Source organism: Emydura macquarii, unplaced genomic scaffold (genome assembly GCF_026122565.2).
Source record: "Emydura macquarii macquarii isolate MOO-44397 ecotype Brisbane River unplaced genomic scaffold, CSIRO-AGI_Emac_v2 contig_1253, whole genome shotgun sequence".
In the NCBI taxonomy this organism is placed as follows: domain Eukaryota; kingdom Metazoa; phylum Chordata; order Testudines; family Chelidae; genus Emydura; species Emydura macquarii.
In genome coordinates this window covers 57751348-57766521 of record NW_027131390.1, presented here as the reverse complement: position 1 = coordinate 57766521, position 15174 = coordinate 57751348, and the positions used below count along the sequence as shown (strand labels likewise).

The 15174-nt window shown below is 44.3% G+C and overlaps 1 long non-coding RNA gene across 1 annotated transcript; it reads left to right on the top strand.

Moving 5' to 3' along the window:
- The first annotated feature begins 2910 nt into the window (after window positions 1-2910).
- On the top strand, window positions 2911-6679 carry LOC137154105 (uncharacterized). Its single transcript, XR_010920071.1, has 3 exons — window positions 2911-2972; window positions 3239-3365; window positions 5930-6679. It is a non-coding gene; the product is annotated as an uncharacterized lncRNA (long non-coding RNA).
- The last annotated feature ends 8495 nt before the right edge of the window (window positions 6680-15174 follow it).

Here is a 15174-nt window from a genome sequence, read left to right as displayed (position 1 = left end):
TATGAGAAACCTTGTGTTTGAGCATGGTGTTCATTATGGATAATCCATGATTAGCACAGAAGTCCATTAATAACTCAGATATGAGGGGCCACTCCTCCCAATCACTCCCCTCCAGGTATATCCATCATTACCCATGTGGGGATTAAAGTCCCCCAGTGGAGCGAGAGACCTACCCTTGGAGCCAGACCTGGAGCCAAGTGTCTAGTGGCCAGGCCACCCATGTAATCCAGCCAGGCTCAGCCTGAAAAGATGACATGGACCTGCTTCGTGGGCTCACCATCTGCGAGGGAAAGGGTGAGGGCTGGGTTCAATGCCAGAATGGCAGCAGGAGGGATGGACCACGACAGACTAGCCCTCTGCAATGGAATAACAAGTAGATGTTGGCTAAATAACTCTGTCTGTTTCCAGGTTTTAGACTCCAATGTGAAGATAATGTTTTTTAAACAGGCTGTAGACCCAGAAGAGTTTCCCTGGGATCCAGTAGGTCATCCCCTCATGCATCTGGCTGGTATTAAACATGCCACTGGAGAAGCTGTTTACTGTGATGACATCCATGGTGTGAATGATGAGCTCTTCTTGGCTGTAATAACCAGTTCAAAATCTCATGCAAATATCATGTAAGTGCATAAGTAAAGGTTAATACAAAAGGATTTGTAATATAAAAAGCCAAATCCTAAAGTCCCTAAAAAGGCAAAATTCTTACTGATTTCAATGGGAATTTTGCTTGTGCAAAAAGCGCATGCAGTGGCATACCACGGTGGGGGGAGGAGGCAGGAGAGGGCTATGCTCCTAGGCGCCGGCCTGGGGGAGGGGGCACCAGCTGGGCCCTCCTCGGAGGAGCCACCCCCACATTGATATCCCCGGTGGTCACACCAACCCAGCCCACGGCTCTCTCATTGCGCCCAGAGGGGGCGGAGGGACCGGGAGGATGAGAGGTGGAGGGGCCAGGTCAGTGCAGCCGCCAGGGATGTCAGCAGGAGTGAGGGGGGTGTGGCTCCTCCTCCAAGTGCCCGGCCGGCACCCCTTAAGCCAGTGCCCAGGGGCAAAGCCCCCTTGGTACACTGCCGCTGCACCTGGGCAGGGGGGACTGGTGGAGAATGGGAAACAGACCTGCAGACACACACCCCACTGGGCGCTGCTGCTGTTGCCACCAACGTGGGGGCGCAAATACATGTATTGGCCCCCGAGTGCTGGAGACCCAGGGTACGCCACTGAGCGCATGATCATTCTCAGAGTCACTTAACACAAGTCTCATTAATTTTCAGTGGACTTTAGTTATGATTCCCATACAAAAACATAGTTAAGATTTGGGAGGAAAAAAACCCTCCCAAGAAGGTGGTTGTTAGCAAGGAACAAACATTAAAAAGCCAAAAAATTCAGTTATGATTAAACATGCAAGAAATTGAAACATTTAAGTGTAAGACGTATTATACTTAAGCTACTTTAATTCTGTCCCCTTAACAATTTCAACCTTGCTTTGTTCCTTTCTGAGCTACTTTGCAAACATGTAGGACTTTTACAAAATGAATCCACTAACCTATTTTAGTGTTTCTTTTGTCTCTCTTTTTTTGGGGGTGGGGAAAAGGTTTGCTATGAATTGGCAAAATACTTTAGATTTTTTTGGACTCTTGGTAAAATTTTTAAGGTATCATAAATAAGGAACACTTTGGCCAACTTACCTCAACTGTAGTAGAAAAATTTACCTCCCCTATGTTTTGAGGCTGATAATCCTCTATTTGAAGATTTTGGGGGACATAGCCAAAAATAAGGTGTATTATAGGAACTGAGATATAATCTTAACTATGGAGGAGCCACTGCATATTTAGAATAAAATTTTGAAATGGTGAGCTATAGTAGCAAGCTCTTCCCCATAAACTATTTTTAGTATGTACACTGTGATGGCTTGTCTATCCCACACTCACCCTGCAGGATTTAATGCAGGTCAGATGGGCCAATTAACCAATTAGGCAGTTAATTAAAGAGGCTCAGCTGGGCAGGAATAGGCAGGGTCTATAAAGCCCAGGAGCTGAAAGGCGAAGAGGCTGCTGGGAAAAGGTAGACACTCCCTAGAGAAGGGGAGTAGGGGTAGAGTCTGCAGATAGCAGTCACTCCCTGGGAGGAGGCGGCTTTGGGAATTGGCAGGCCCAGAAAAAAAAGGGGACCAGTAGTAGGAAGCAGCCCAAGGCTAGAGCAATGAGTTTGGGAGAGAGAAGACCCAGACTGCTGCGTGGAGGGTCCCTGGGCTGGAAGCCAGAGAACAGTGCAGGCCTAGGTTCCCTTACTAGGAAAGTAGCACCAAAGCAGTAAGCAAGAAGACTGCCTATTGAGGCTATTGAGGAGCTAAACCTCCCCTGGAAGGGTGGACATAGAAAGTGACATGGTCAGAGTGCTGAGCCACAAAGAAGACACTGCGGTTCCTTAGGCTGCGAGAGAAACTGTAGATGGACAGAGTAATGGTGTGCAAACCATGGATGGGGGTGGTGCATCTGTAGGATGACCTGGTGTTCTGATTTTATAGGGACAGTCCTGATATTTGGCGCTTTGTCTTATAGAGGCACCTATTACCCCCCACCCCTTGTCCCAATTTTTCACACTTGCTGTCTGCTCACCCTAGGTGTCTGCCTTGAGTTAATCCCCAGAGTACTAGGAGGAGGCGCCAGTCTGGCAGTGAGTAGTGCACCCTGTGACAACAGAAATCATTTAATATTTTTCCCTAGTCAAAATGAAAGATCTCTTTATTCTTATAAACCCCTAGGGTGAAATCCTAGCTAGGTCCACAGACAGCAAGGGCAAAATTTGCACTGACTTCAGTAAGGCTAGGATTTCACCAATATGGAAATTGGCCAAAATATTAAGAGGCATTGTAACAGAATGATAGAAAAATATTTAATTTAATCTATTTCTCTTTCAGCCTTATCCAACATGGTTTTTATCTTTAATTTTTAATTAATAGAGAATTTAAGCGCTATAAGGTGAAACATTTAAATCTTATTAAGAACAACATTCCTATTGGGATAACTGTATTTATGGGGAGGAGGAGGGGAGATATGCCTATGTTTTTATTTGGCTTTGATGGTAGCAATTTAAATGATTATTTGGTCATGATGTTTATAAAAATCTGGGGTAATATAGAACACATCTGAGAAAATATTTCTTGAAATTTTCAGAATCATTTATATTGGCATCTTCTCAATGTTCAATCCTTTGTGAAATCATTGGTCTACGTTTTCTTTTCAAGATCAATCAATACATTGGAGGCCTTTAGATTGCTAGGGGTGATTGATGTGATAACAGCTCAAGATATTTCAGAAATAAACAAATTCTGTTGCATCACTGGACCAGAGAACTCGATTGCAGGCAATAAGGTATTATTTGTCTGAGTCTTAACCTCATCTGTCCTATAATTAGCTAAATTAAACCAAAGTTTTCTCTTATGGGAAAGCAGGCTTTACACATTTTTGGTAAGGATAAATATAGATAGTAAGTAAGATGCATACATGGTCTGAAAATTACTTTAGTAAAAATTAGCATATACCAGTAAGAATAGAATATTGATTAGATATAGAAAGGCAGAAAATTTTGAAGAGTAATGAGGAATTATTATTATTTCTCCCTTAAATCCTTATAATAATGCATCAAATAACTTTAAATGATCCTTAAATGCCACATTACGTACAGAGTGCAGTTAACTTTTTTTCTTTTTCTTAACCAACAAAAGCAATCAGCTATTGTTTTCAGAATTCTAAACTTAACAAAAACATAACTGACTAGGGCTTTTTCCCTCTGTAAGGCCATGTCTATAGTAGTATTTATGCCACCAAAACCTTTGTCACTTAGGGGTGTGAAAAAAAACTCCCCCTGAGCGACATAAGTTTTGCTGGCATAAGTGTTTGTGTTGCACATCGCTGTGTCGGTGGGACACTCTCTCCTGCTAACATAGCTACTGCAGCTTGTTGAGGTGGTTTTATTATGTTGACGGGAGAGCTCTCTCCCATCTGCATAATGCAACTACACATGCACTCTTACAGCAGCACAGCTGTATCAGTATAGCTGTGCTGCTGTACGCTTGTAAGTATAGACATGGCCTAAACATTCCTACCTCCCCAAAGCCCAGCAGGAGAACAAAAGTTCAACCTCTTCAGATGAATATGGGGGCACAGATCCAAGAATCAATTACAGACACAAAATATACAAAAACAGGAATGGGGTGCCTGTCATAGGGTCAAACCAAGGAATCCAGAAGGGAACACATCTGAACAATCTCCATGGCTCCAAGGAATCAGTGAACGCTGCCCAGAAGAACTCTGCCTGGAATCGAGCATGGACAAAGGACCAGAAGAAGTGTCTGTAATTATAGATAACCCCTTTGCCCAGCTCCTCCTCCTCCTGGACTGATAGATGGCCATCTTTGTCAGTGCCACAAAGAGGTTGTTAAGGAGGTCTCAGGACTTTATGTGGCAACAGATGGGGAATGCTTAAATGAAATAGTGCAGGCAGAAGTGCAACCAGAACCCCTGTAAGAGGTTCTGAAGGAGGCAGGAAAAGGGGTCCAACCTCACATGCTGCTGATTGGCATACAGGGTTTCTGTCTCACCATAGGAGGGTCGGATGTTGGGGGCATCTGTGAACTGTGCCAACCGTGTGCCTGTGCTCACTGTCCATGGAGGAGCTGCTAACTGATGTCACTGGAAGGCCACAGCACTAAGGAGGATTACAAAGTGGCCCATCAGGGATTCTCACACTTGGACAGCATCAGTAGGTCTTGCCACTTGGTATTGGGGCAAGACGTGAGGGCAGTGAAGAGCACAATGTGGAGCATGAACACACAAAGATGTTCCTTATACATGGTTCAGAGGAAAAATGGCTGAATGTTATGCAGCCAGGATGTTAGCAGGATGCAGCATCAAGCTCCAGAAGGCCAGAGTATACTGGTGGGCATGGCTCACCCTCATGCTGGAACTGCTTGGTATACACAAGAGAGGCAGGAAACAGGGCAGTTCACCATGGCTGGGACTGGAGAACAGTGCTATGTGGAGGTGCTCCAAAGCTGAAGTGTCAATAAGCATTCATGTTTAAAACTTTTAGGGGAGTAAGGGAAGGGACTAGCCTTTCTTGAGTAAAGGCATGCGTAAAGTCGTTCTCGCCATAGCAGTAAGTAACTAAAATCACTTGCTAGTTTACAAGCAGAGTAGTAGTAAAGGTAACTTGAAAAGTTTTTAAAAAATTGAATTGCCCTTTTTTGTTTCTTTATGAAATAATCGTCTTTCTTCCTCATCCCTCCAAAGTTGTAGGTTTTTTTTTGTTTTGTTTCGTTTTTTCATCTTACAATATCAAGTCTGGTCTTCCTTGGTCTTTTTCAGGAAGATTTTATGAGGCTGGGGTCTCAGATGTATTTTGAGTTCTCACACTTTAAATTGAAGGAATGAGGATGTTCCAACTTTGTCAAAGAAGTCCTTTCTTCAAAATATTCATTTGTCATTGAAGTTACTCAGGGTAGAAATTTCAAGAGCACTCAACAATGACCTAATTCTACTCCTCTAGAAGTCAATGGGATTTTTACCATTGACTTCAATGGGAGTGGAGTTAGCTAATGCCAAGGGCTTTTCAAAATACCACTCAAATTGTTTAAAAGGGAAATAGCAATGGCATTTAAATAGTCTGACTAAAAATCTTTTTTATTAGAGAATGAACAGCTAGCGATCTTATCAGATCACAAGCGTGTCTTCCAAGTTAGTCATTAAGAAAGGAAACAAAACACCTCTTACCCTTGGGGAAAAAAAAAAAACTAACAAAAAGAGTCACCTTTGAAATTTTTGCCTACATCTTAATGCTGGAAACCTGATGCCATTACTCTGTATTTCCTGAGTAAATGCTTGATGCTGAGTTGACACATACACATTCACTTCTTTATTCTCTCTTTTTGGCACAGCAAACACACTCTGGGTCTCCATGTAAAAATGTACCTGTGCCCTAATATGGATCTCCCCTGTTCTGAAGATAAACAAAGGAAAATGGCAGTGATGTAGATGAGGAAATAAGAGAATGAGAAGAGAAGATACACATGGAGCTCTCTGTTGACTGCAAAGGGATGCAAACCCTTGCTTGTTGAACCTGTAGGTCAACAAAAGCTTGCAGCATTTATGTTTGCTGCCAGAGAAGTCCCATTATGTCCTGGTGCATCTCCTTCTCCTTTTCCTTCTGGGACTCCTGGGTCTGTCTCCTGTCTGCTCTTTCCTTCTTCAGACTGTGCAATATTCACCCTCCAGGCCTTCTGTTCATGGTCTGATGCAACACTGGCTTGCAAGATCTCTGAGACAATATCCACCCAAGTCCTCTTCTTTTTCCTCCTCACTGGGCATTCAGCAGGTGTGGAGGGGTGACCCCTCAAGGCTGCAGCAGCAGCAACTAGAGCAACCAAAAGCCTGATGAGAAAACTAAAATATGGGGAGGAAATTGAAAGACCTGGTGGCCATTTCTGTTATTTAGATCCTGCTACTCTTTGAGTATTTATTTTGTGTAGCTATAACAAAGAATGAAAAAATCATACTTCAGTAAATAATCATTTTATGGCAAATTGCACTGGCATAAAATTATGAACTGATTTTACAAGAACTAGTGGCTTGAGTTTTCAACGTCCCATCCAATAGGATTATATGTCATGTAAAAAGAGTTGGTGGTGATTTTGGCAGAAAGGTGACCAAACCTGCTATCCTGGCAGCTGTCACAGCAGTGGCAGCAAACAAGTGTAGGATTTAAAAAAAATACAAGTGGAGGAATAAATTATAACAATCTGTCACAACAATGCAATGGAGCTAAGTCCTCCAGGTGATCTAGAGACAAATACTACCTCCGTGTAGAAGAGCTTTTAACATTACTCATAGTTATGCAACCAGGGGGAGGCTGCAAGGGGCTAGCCAGTCAGAGGGTTGCAGGCTAGTATAAAAGGGGCTGCAGTGCAGATCAGAGTTGCTTCCTTGCTGGAGTCAGAGGAGTGAAGGTGGTGCTCCTGGCTGGCCAAAGAGAACTGTAGTACCATGGACCACTTAGTGCTGGCAGGGACAGGGGAAATGAGGAATTGGTCCTGACTGACTGCTGGGCCTGAACATAGAAGAGCCTTGAGGTAAGGCTGAAGCATTAGTGAAGGCTGGGGCTGCAGGCAAGTGGTCCAGGGAACTGAAACAGTTTTGTTAAAAGAACACAGCAGCACATGGCTGGGACCCAGAATAGTGGGAGGGCCTAGGTTCCCCACATAGGCCACTGGGGAAGTGGCCTACAACTGGAGAGTGATAAACCCCCCAGAAGGGGATTTAAACTACTTAGTGACCCAGCTGGAGAGCTGGGGCAGAAGGGCTCAGAGAGGGTGAAACCATTGCCTCCAGGGAGGAAGCCCGGGGAGTGTGACCTGATACCAGGGCTGAGACTGTTTAAAGATTGCAGACACCCCCAGTCAGAAGGTGCTGCTCGTGAGAGGTGGCAGCCACACAGTTACATGTCTTTTGAGTTCAATGGAAAGCATCACATAGATGCTTGGCATAAAAGTTTGTAGCACTGGGTCCATATATATGATGACTGCAGTATCTGAAGGCTTTTCGAATGCTCAATTATAACTGTTGCTACTTGCTTAACTTGTAGTTAAGGTTGCTGTGACTCCATCCCAAATAGCAGTGATGTTAATTTGATTTAAATGAACACTTTGTTTCATTTAGAACTGGCTATTCCATGTGTTCTGGACCATGGGGATAATATGTTGATAACTGGAGGAAGTCAGGCAGACATTCTTCCCTGGAAAATACAGAGTAGAAGAAAACAATATATGTGCAAAATATCTTTTCCATTTTATGATTTTTTTAAAAGGCTTTTATCTATACTTTCTAATATTGGGCTTTATCCTGCAATCATTCCTCAGGCAAAACTCTCACTGACTTAAATGAATATCAGACCTGCTTCTGCCTGGTTTTTCACCATCTGTCCAGTCACACATCTCCACCTATGTCTTTTGTCTACCTTGATATCTTCCTTCCATATCAAGAATGTCAAAAAAGTAAGTTAATCTTTCTTCCTAAAAACCTTTTCCCTTAGTTTTGTATTACTTTTGAAAATTTCATAACACACTTTCACCCACATTTGTAATCTTCACATCCTGTTCAGCTCCTCTTTCTTCTCTTCTCCCATCCAAGCCAACACCAGATCTTTCCACTAATACTGGCCCTTCCTTTGATCCTTACTGCCAAATCATTAGTACACATTCTGTTAAACACCCTCCTTGTCTGCAATAATCTTCTCACCCTTCCAGGTTGTCCAAAATCATCCTGCCAAGATCATCTTCTCTCACAACTCTGAACATGTTTTTCTCTCATTGGATGGATGGGAGAAAATAACTTATTCATCCACACCATCCAGCCTTTTTAATTTTTCTGTAGCTGCAGATGTGAGAAGCGGCTATCTGAAATAGCCACCTAATATTACTCATGTTGAACACTGACATTCTTCTTGAATCTCTGCACAGCTCCCAATATTCTTTTGCATAAAATTCAAGTTTCTCTTTGCCTTTACAGTTCTCCATACTTAATGCATAGAATTGCCTGGACTTTACAAACAAATATTTACAAATTTATTTTTGTAATCAATTACATTTGGGGTCTAATACCTCTGAAATGGGGTATGTGTGGCTTTAAAAAAAAACAAACCTAGCTAATCAGATGACTTCCTTCAGAAATTGCTTTCTGGATCACATTATACACTAAGAAGTTTTATGAAAATGAAAAACCAAGGCAATATGTTTGTAGTTTAGTTGTGGCTATGAGTCCCAAATGTCCAGAGAAGAGTACATATTATGTAAATTATACTTTAAAGTGTATGTATATAAGAGCAGCAGATTTTAATAAGTACTTGAAAAAACTGACAATGTTGTAAGGAAGTAGGATTAATGGATGATGGCAGAATCATGGCTCTGAATATAAGATATTATAGTAATGGAGAATGTACACCAGATGAATGTATTGTGTAAGTTCAGTGTCTTGTAGACTGTTAGGAAACTTATTAAGCAGAAGGGAACCAACTGGCAAACACAATAGATTCATAGAGTCCCAGGCTAGAAGTGACCCTTGTGATCATTTAGTCTGACCTCCTGCATAACACAGGCCAGAGATTTCCCTGAATTAATTCCTGTTTGAACTAGAGTACACATTTTCGAAAACCGTCAAACCTTAATTTAGAAAATGCCAATGATCCACCCCTTAGTATGTTAGTCCAATTGTATCTTGTTTCCAGTCTGAATTTATCTAACTTCAATTTCCAAGCCATTGGATCTTGTTATACCTTTGTCGGCTAGACTGAAGAGCCCATTATCAAATTTCTGTTTCTTATTTAGGTACTTTATAGATTGATCATGTCACCCTTAATCTTCTGTTTGATCAGCTATATTGATTGAGCTCCTTGAGTCTTTCACTATAAAGTATGTTTTTCAATCTTTTAAACAGACTCATGGCTCTTCTCTGAACCCTCTCCAATTTATCAATATCCTTCTTGAATTGCAGACATCAGAAATGGACATAGTATTACAGTAGCAGTTGTACCAAAGCCAAATACTGAAGTAATATAACCTCTCTACTCCTACTCAAGATTCCCCTGTTTATACAACCACTGATCCAGTCTTTACATTTAAAGTGATTAGTTTAATTGCTAATTGCAAGGAAGCATCAAGAATAGAATTGGCTTTACCCTATTTAAATTATTTACTGCTCTGTTACATGTTGGGAGGGATTTCCAAAGGGCAGGTAAGCACCCAGCTGTCATTGAAAGTTAATGGAGGTTCGGTGACTAGTTCCCATGTCTACCTTTTGAAAATCTCATCCTCTATTACTAAGAAAACAATTAAGATTTTCAGGAGGATACTGGCTAGGATCTCTTTTTGTCAGATGGGGGTGATCTATTAATCAGACATAGAGATTTTCACTAGTAGAGAACCAAGTGGCTCACCTGCTTAACAAAGTAGGTTGGTCTAATAGTTTATCAAAGTCACTATCAGCACCTGCTCCAACGCTCCATTTTTTCACTTAACTATGCAGTTTATGCACATATTCCACATGAGTAATATTGTCAGACATTTTAAGATTCAACAAATAATAAAATAAGCCAGAAGTTCTCAAATCTTAGACATAATAGTAGTAATAATAGCTTTCATTCTCCTTATCCTAATGTGTGGGAGCCATCCAGGCATGCAGCAGTTTCCATTGTTGTAGCAGTTTATTCTGCAACCATATGCACTAACTTATAAAGTGCAAGTACAGTGCAACAGGATATTTGAGGGTGAGGGGTGGAGACCAGAGTCCTTTTTTTAAAGGCTGAAATAACTTCTATGACTGATCTATCCAAGCATTTATAACTTTGTCACTTCTCAAGTATATGAATAGAATTTTATTGCTGCTTTCAAAACAAAATCACTTCACCCTCACTTCCAGTCTATCAACCAGAGATATTTTTGATAGTGTTTTAGTATTGAATATGGTGATCTAATTTGTGTTAAATAATAGTAGTGGGTGGAGAGGAGATGCAGAAAAGGGAATGCAAAAAAGAAAAAGCTCTGATACTTGGACTTCCAGAGCTGTATTTAGAAGTAAGTGATTTGAGCAAATTCCCAGAATGCCAAAAGCTCAGGGACATCATTACCCAGTCATACCCTGGCCTTGTATCTTTGCTGTAGTGCTGAATACATTCAGAAATCATGTTAGTCTTTGAGTGCTTGCTCATGTCGATTCCAAATAGGTGTGTGCGTGCTGCATGCACTGTTGCTGGAAGGTTGGTTTTTCCCCTAGCAGCACCCGTCGATTCAGAGCAGGTGCCCCTTGGAATGGCACCTCCATGGTGCTGTATATAGGGACTTGCTTGACCTGCTGCCTCTTCAGTTCCTTCTTACTGCCCGTGATGGTCATTGGAGCTTCCTTGCCTCATTTCCTGACAAGCTCCCTCTAGGCAAAAAAAAAAAAAAAATTATAAATAGATTTTAGTTGCTAGTTTTAGTTATACTAGCTGTAGGTACGTTTTAATTTGAGGGGCACCCCCTCCACAGGGGCATACATCAGTCCCAGGGTTTCAAACCATGTGAGGCCTGCTACAAGTCCATGCCCAGAGGAGACCTACATGAATCCTGCCTGAAGTGCCTGGGAGAAGCGCAGCAAGCGGATAAAAGCAAGATCTGCAGGGGCTTTCGGTCGAGGACAAAGAAGGACAGGAGCGCTAGACTTCAATACCTCCGTATGGAGGCAACGCTCCATCCTTAGACAAGTTCCAACTTGCCACCAGCACTTCAGTTTGGAGTGCGCCAGCCTCTGTAAGAGAGGCTGTGGTGCCGAAGGGGGACTCGGCACCCAGAGAACACTGGCACTGACATTCCCTGGCACCGCTCTCACTTGCTGGTGCCTCAGAAGAAACAGAAAGACATACAGGGGTCGCTTACTCACACTGAGGACTGCAGACAGTGGGAGAGACACAGGTGCGTCCCACGCCAGGACACTGTGCACCCCCCCACTTCTCCCCCCACCGGGACTGGTGCCGTCGACTTTGGCCCCACGAGGGGATCCTTTTGAGTCCAGCACTGTTGGACTCATCTGACAGGGAGAACCAATTGGGGAGCTGCACTCTCCATCCACCCTGGACACCCTGCCAGAAGGGAGGAGCAGGAAGTCAGTAAGCATCCCATTGTGGTGCCGTCCAGAGACAAATCTGCGATGGCTCAGCACTGATCGCCCTCACCTCGGCACTGTGATCTGGACTCACCTTGCTCAGCACTACTGTTGTCTCTGCAGTCTGAGTCCCAGTTATCGGACTCAGAAGTGGAATCTTATGTGTCCAGGCACAGCAGACACCAATTACAGATTCAGCCACTGGCAGAAGCAGGGGCAAATCCCCTTTATGGGACCATGGCAGCCCCAGTGGCAGGCACCTCCCTGGTGGTCCTTTTTGGACCATCTGGGCTTTCCATCAAGCCCAGGGATCCTCATCTAGGAGGCCATACTCTGTTGCCTCACACACAAGGAGCTTGAGGCCATCGGTACCGCAACCATCTCCACATTGTGCCAAGAGGGAAAGCAACCACGGCACCAAGGAAAGAGTGGATCCTGGTGTGTACCCCAGTAGTAAGGAGGCCCATGGCACCATGAGGGATGCTTTGGAGGGGCAGCAGGACTCTGCGGAACAGGAGGGCCCATCCCTCCCCAGGACATCTTCGTCGTCATCCCCAGATGAGGCAGTGGCAGGGACCTCAGCTACTTCTCCTCCAATGGATAATGGGGCCCAACAACAGCTAATGAGGAAGGTGGCAATGAACCTAAGCCTCTAAGCTGAGGAGGTGCGAGAGTCTGAGGACCTGATGGTGGATATCCTGATTCCGGAGGGCCCCTCTCGGGTAGCGCTCCCCTTAATCAACACAATTCAAACCACAACTAAGACCTTTTGGCAGACTCCTGCGTCCATCCTTCCAGTGGCTAAAAAGACAGCGCAAATATTTCACTCCATTCTGAGTATGACTACCTCTTCATGTATCCACAACCAGGGTCACTGGTGGTGGCTGTGGCGAATGATAAGGAAAGGCAGGGGCAACAGGCACCTACGCCCAAGGTGAAAGACTCCAAAAAACTGGAGCTCTTTGGTAGAAAGGTATATTCTATCAGAGGGCTCCAGCTTCACATAGCCAACCAGCAGGCTATCCTTAGCTGATATAACTTCAACTCCTGGGAAGATATGTCAAAGTTTAAGGAGCCACTTCCAGCTGACTGCAGGCAGGTGTTTACTGCAATCATTGAGGAAGGAAAGGCTGTGGTGAAAACATCTCTGCAAGCATCCTTAGATTCAGCAGACTCTGCCACCTACACACGTCTCCAGGGATCACAATGCGGAGGTGCTCCTGGCTGCAGATGTCTGGTCTTCCCCCAGAGGTATGGCAGACCATCCAAGATCTGCCATTTGAGGGCGCCGCCTTGTTCTTGGAGCAGACAGATTCTAAGATGCAGTCTGAAGGATTCTAGGGCAATCCTGAAATTTTTGGGATTGCACACTCCGAGTACCCAGAGAAAACATTTTAAACCTCAACCTACCCCAGAGACAGGACTATCTCAGGACGAGGAGCAGAAATAATAGGCACAGAACACTACAGCCTCAGTTTACCCAGGGCTGGAGCTCAACAAGACAGCCATCGAGCTCCAAGCAGCCATTTTGAAGGAGCACCCGAGAGCAACAAACCAGTCTGCAACCTGAATCCATCCCTTTGTTTCATGAACGGTCTGTCCCACTTCTACCATGTATGGACTTTAATTACTTCAGACACTTGGGTATGGCACATGGTAGAAGTGGGATATTCTCTCCAATTTTCCTCTCTCCCAGTTGCCTGCCTCCCTTCCCTGTCCCTCTTCATGGACCCCTCTCACAATCAACTTTTGATCCAGGAGGTGCAAGAGTTCCTATAGTTGGGAGCAGTGGAAGAAGTCCTGCAGGAGCTAAGGGGGAAAAGGATTCTACTCCCATTATTTCCTAATCCCAAAGGCCAAAGGGGGTTCTCAGATCTATTCTCTACCTGCAAAACCTCAACAAGTTAATGAAGAAGACGAAGTTTTGCATGGTTTTGTTGGCCACAATTATCCCCTCCCTGGATCCAGGAAACTGGTATGCTGCTCTTGACCTAAGGACGCTTACTTTCACACATCAATAGTTCCGTCCCACAGGTGGTTCCTCAGGTTCATGGTGAACAACGCTCACTATCAATTCACAGCCCTCCCCTTCTGTCTGTCATCGGCCCCTCGAATGTTCACCAAGTGCATGGCGGTGGTCGCTGCATTCCTGGGGAGATGACACATGCACATGTTCCCGTATTTATTGATTGGCTGATCAAAGGCCACTCCAGGGATCATGTAGAGGCAAAAGTCAAAGTAGTGAAGTTAACCTTCGAGAACCTGCGCCTGTGTCTAAATGTACCCAAAGGATAGAATTTATAGGTGCAGTGCTAGACTCGAGGCTGGCAAGAGTACTTCTGCCAGAGGCTTGCTTCAAGGCCATGGAATCCATCATAGCAGATATGAGTTGCTTCCCGACTATAATGGCAAGGGTTTGTCTGAAGCTATTAGGCCACATGGCCTCATGCACTTACATGGTACAACACGTGAGGCTGTGGCTGAGACCTCTCTAAGCCTGACAGGCATCAGTCTACCACCCAAACAAAGACAAACGGGACAAAATAATTTCACTTCCCCACAGAATTATCAATTCACTCCAATGGTAGAGAGACGCACAGCCAGTATGTACAGGAATCCTATTTTCCAAACCCCAGCCATCACTGTCCCTGGTTGCGGATGCATCCAAGTTAGGCTTGGGAGCACACTTAGGCCCCCTCAGGGTCTCAGGAAGAGCTATCACTCCACAAAAACGTCCAAGAGCTGAGAGCAGTTTGACTAGCCTGTCTGGCCTTCCAGCCGCACATAAAGCGCAAGTGCATTTCAGTTTTTATAGACAATACAACAGCAATGGTTTATATAAACAGACAGGATGAAACGTACTCCTCTCCCCTTTGCCACGAAGCCCTCAAGCTGTGAGACTTTTGCATCGCTCACTCCATTCACCTGGAGGCGTTTTACCTTCTGGGGGTCCAGATGTGCTAGTGGATTGTCTCTGCAGGTCATTCTGCAACCATGAGTGGTCCATCCGTCCAGATATACTGAATGGTATCTTCTAACAGTGGGGAGTTCCCTAAGTGGATCTTTTCACAACTCAGCTCAACAGGAAGCATCAGCAGTTCTGCTCCTTCTAGAACCATAATACAGGTTCGATCAGAGACACATTCCTTCTGCCGTGGGGACATGGTCTAATGTACGCATTTCCCCCTTCTCCTTTAATCCACAAGGTCCTGCTCAAAATCAAAAGGGAAAAGACGTCAGTTATACCGACAGCCCCAGCCTGGGCCAGACAGCATTGGTTCACAATGCTACAGGAGATGTCAGTAGCCACACACATAGCCCTACCTCTGGTACCGAATCTTATCATGCAGGACTTTGGCCACGTGCATCATCGCAATCGCGAGTCCCTGCACACCTCATGGCATGGAACCCCCATGACTAAACCCCAGAGAGTCGGCCTGCTCAGACCTAGTTAGGGAGGTTCTGCTAGGTACCAGGAAGGCATCTATTAGGA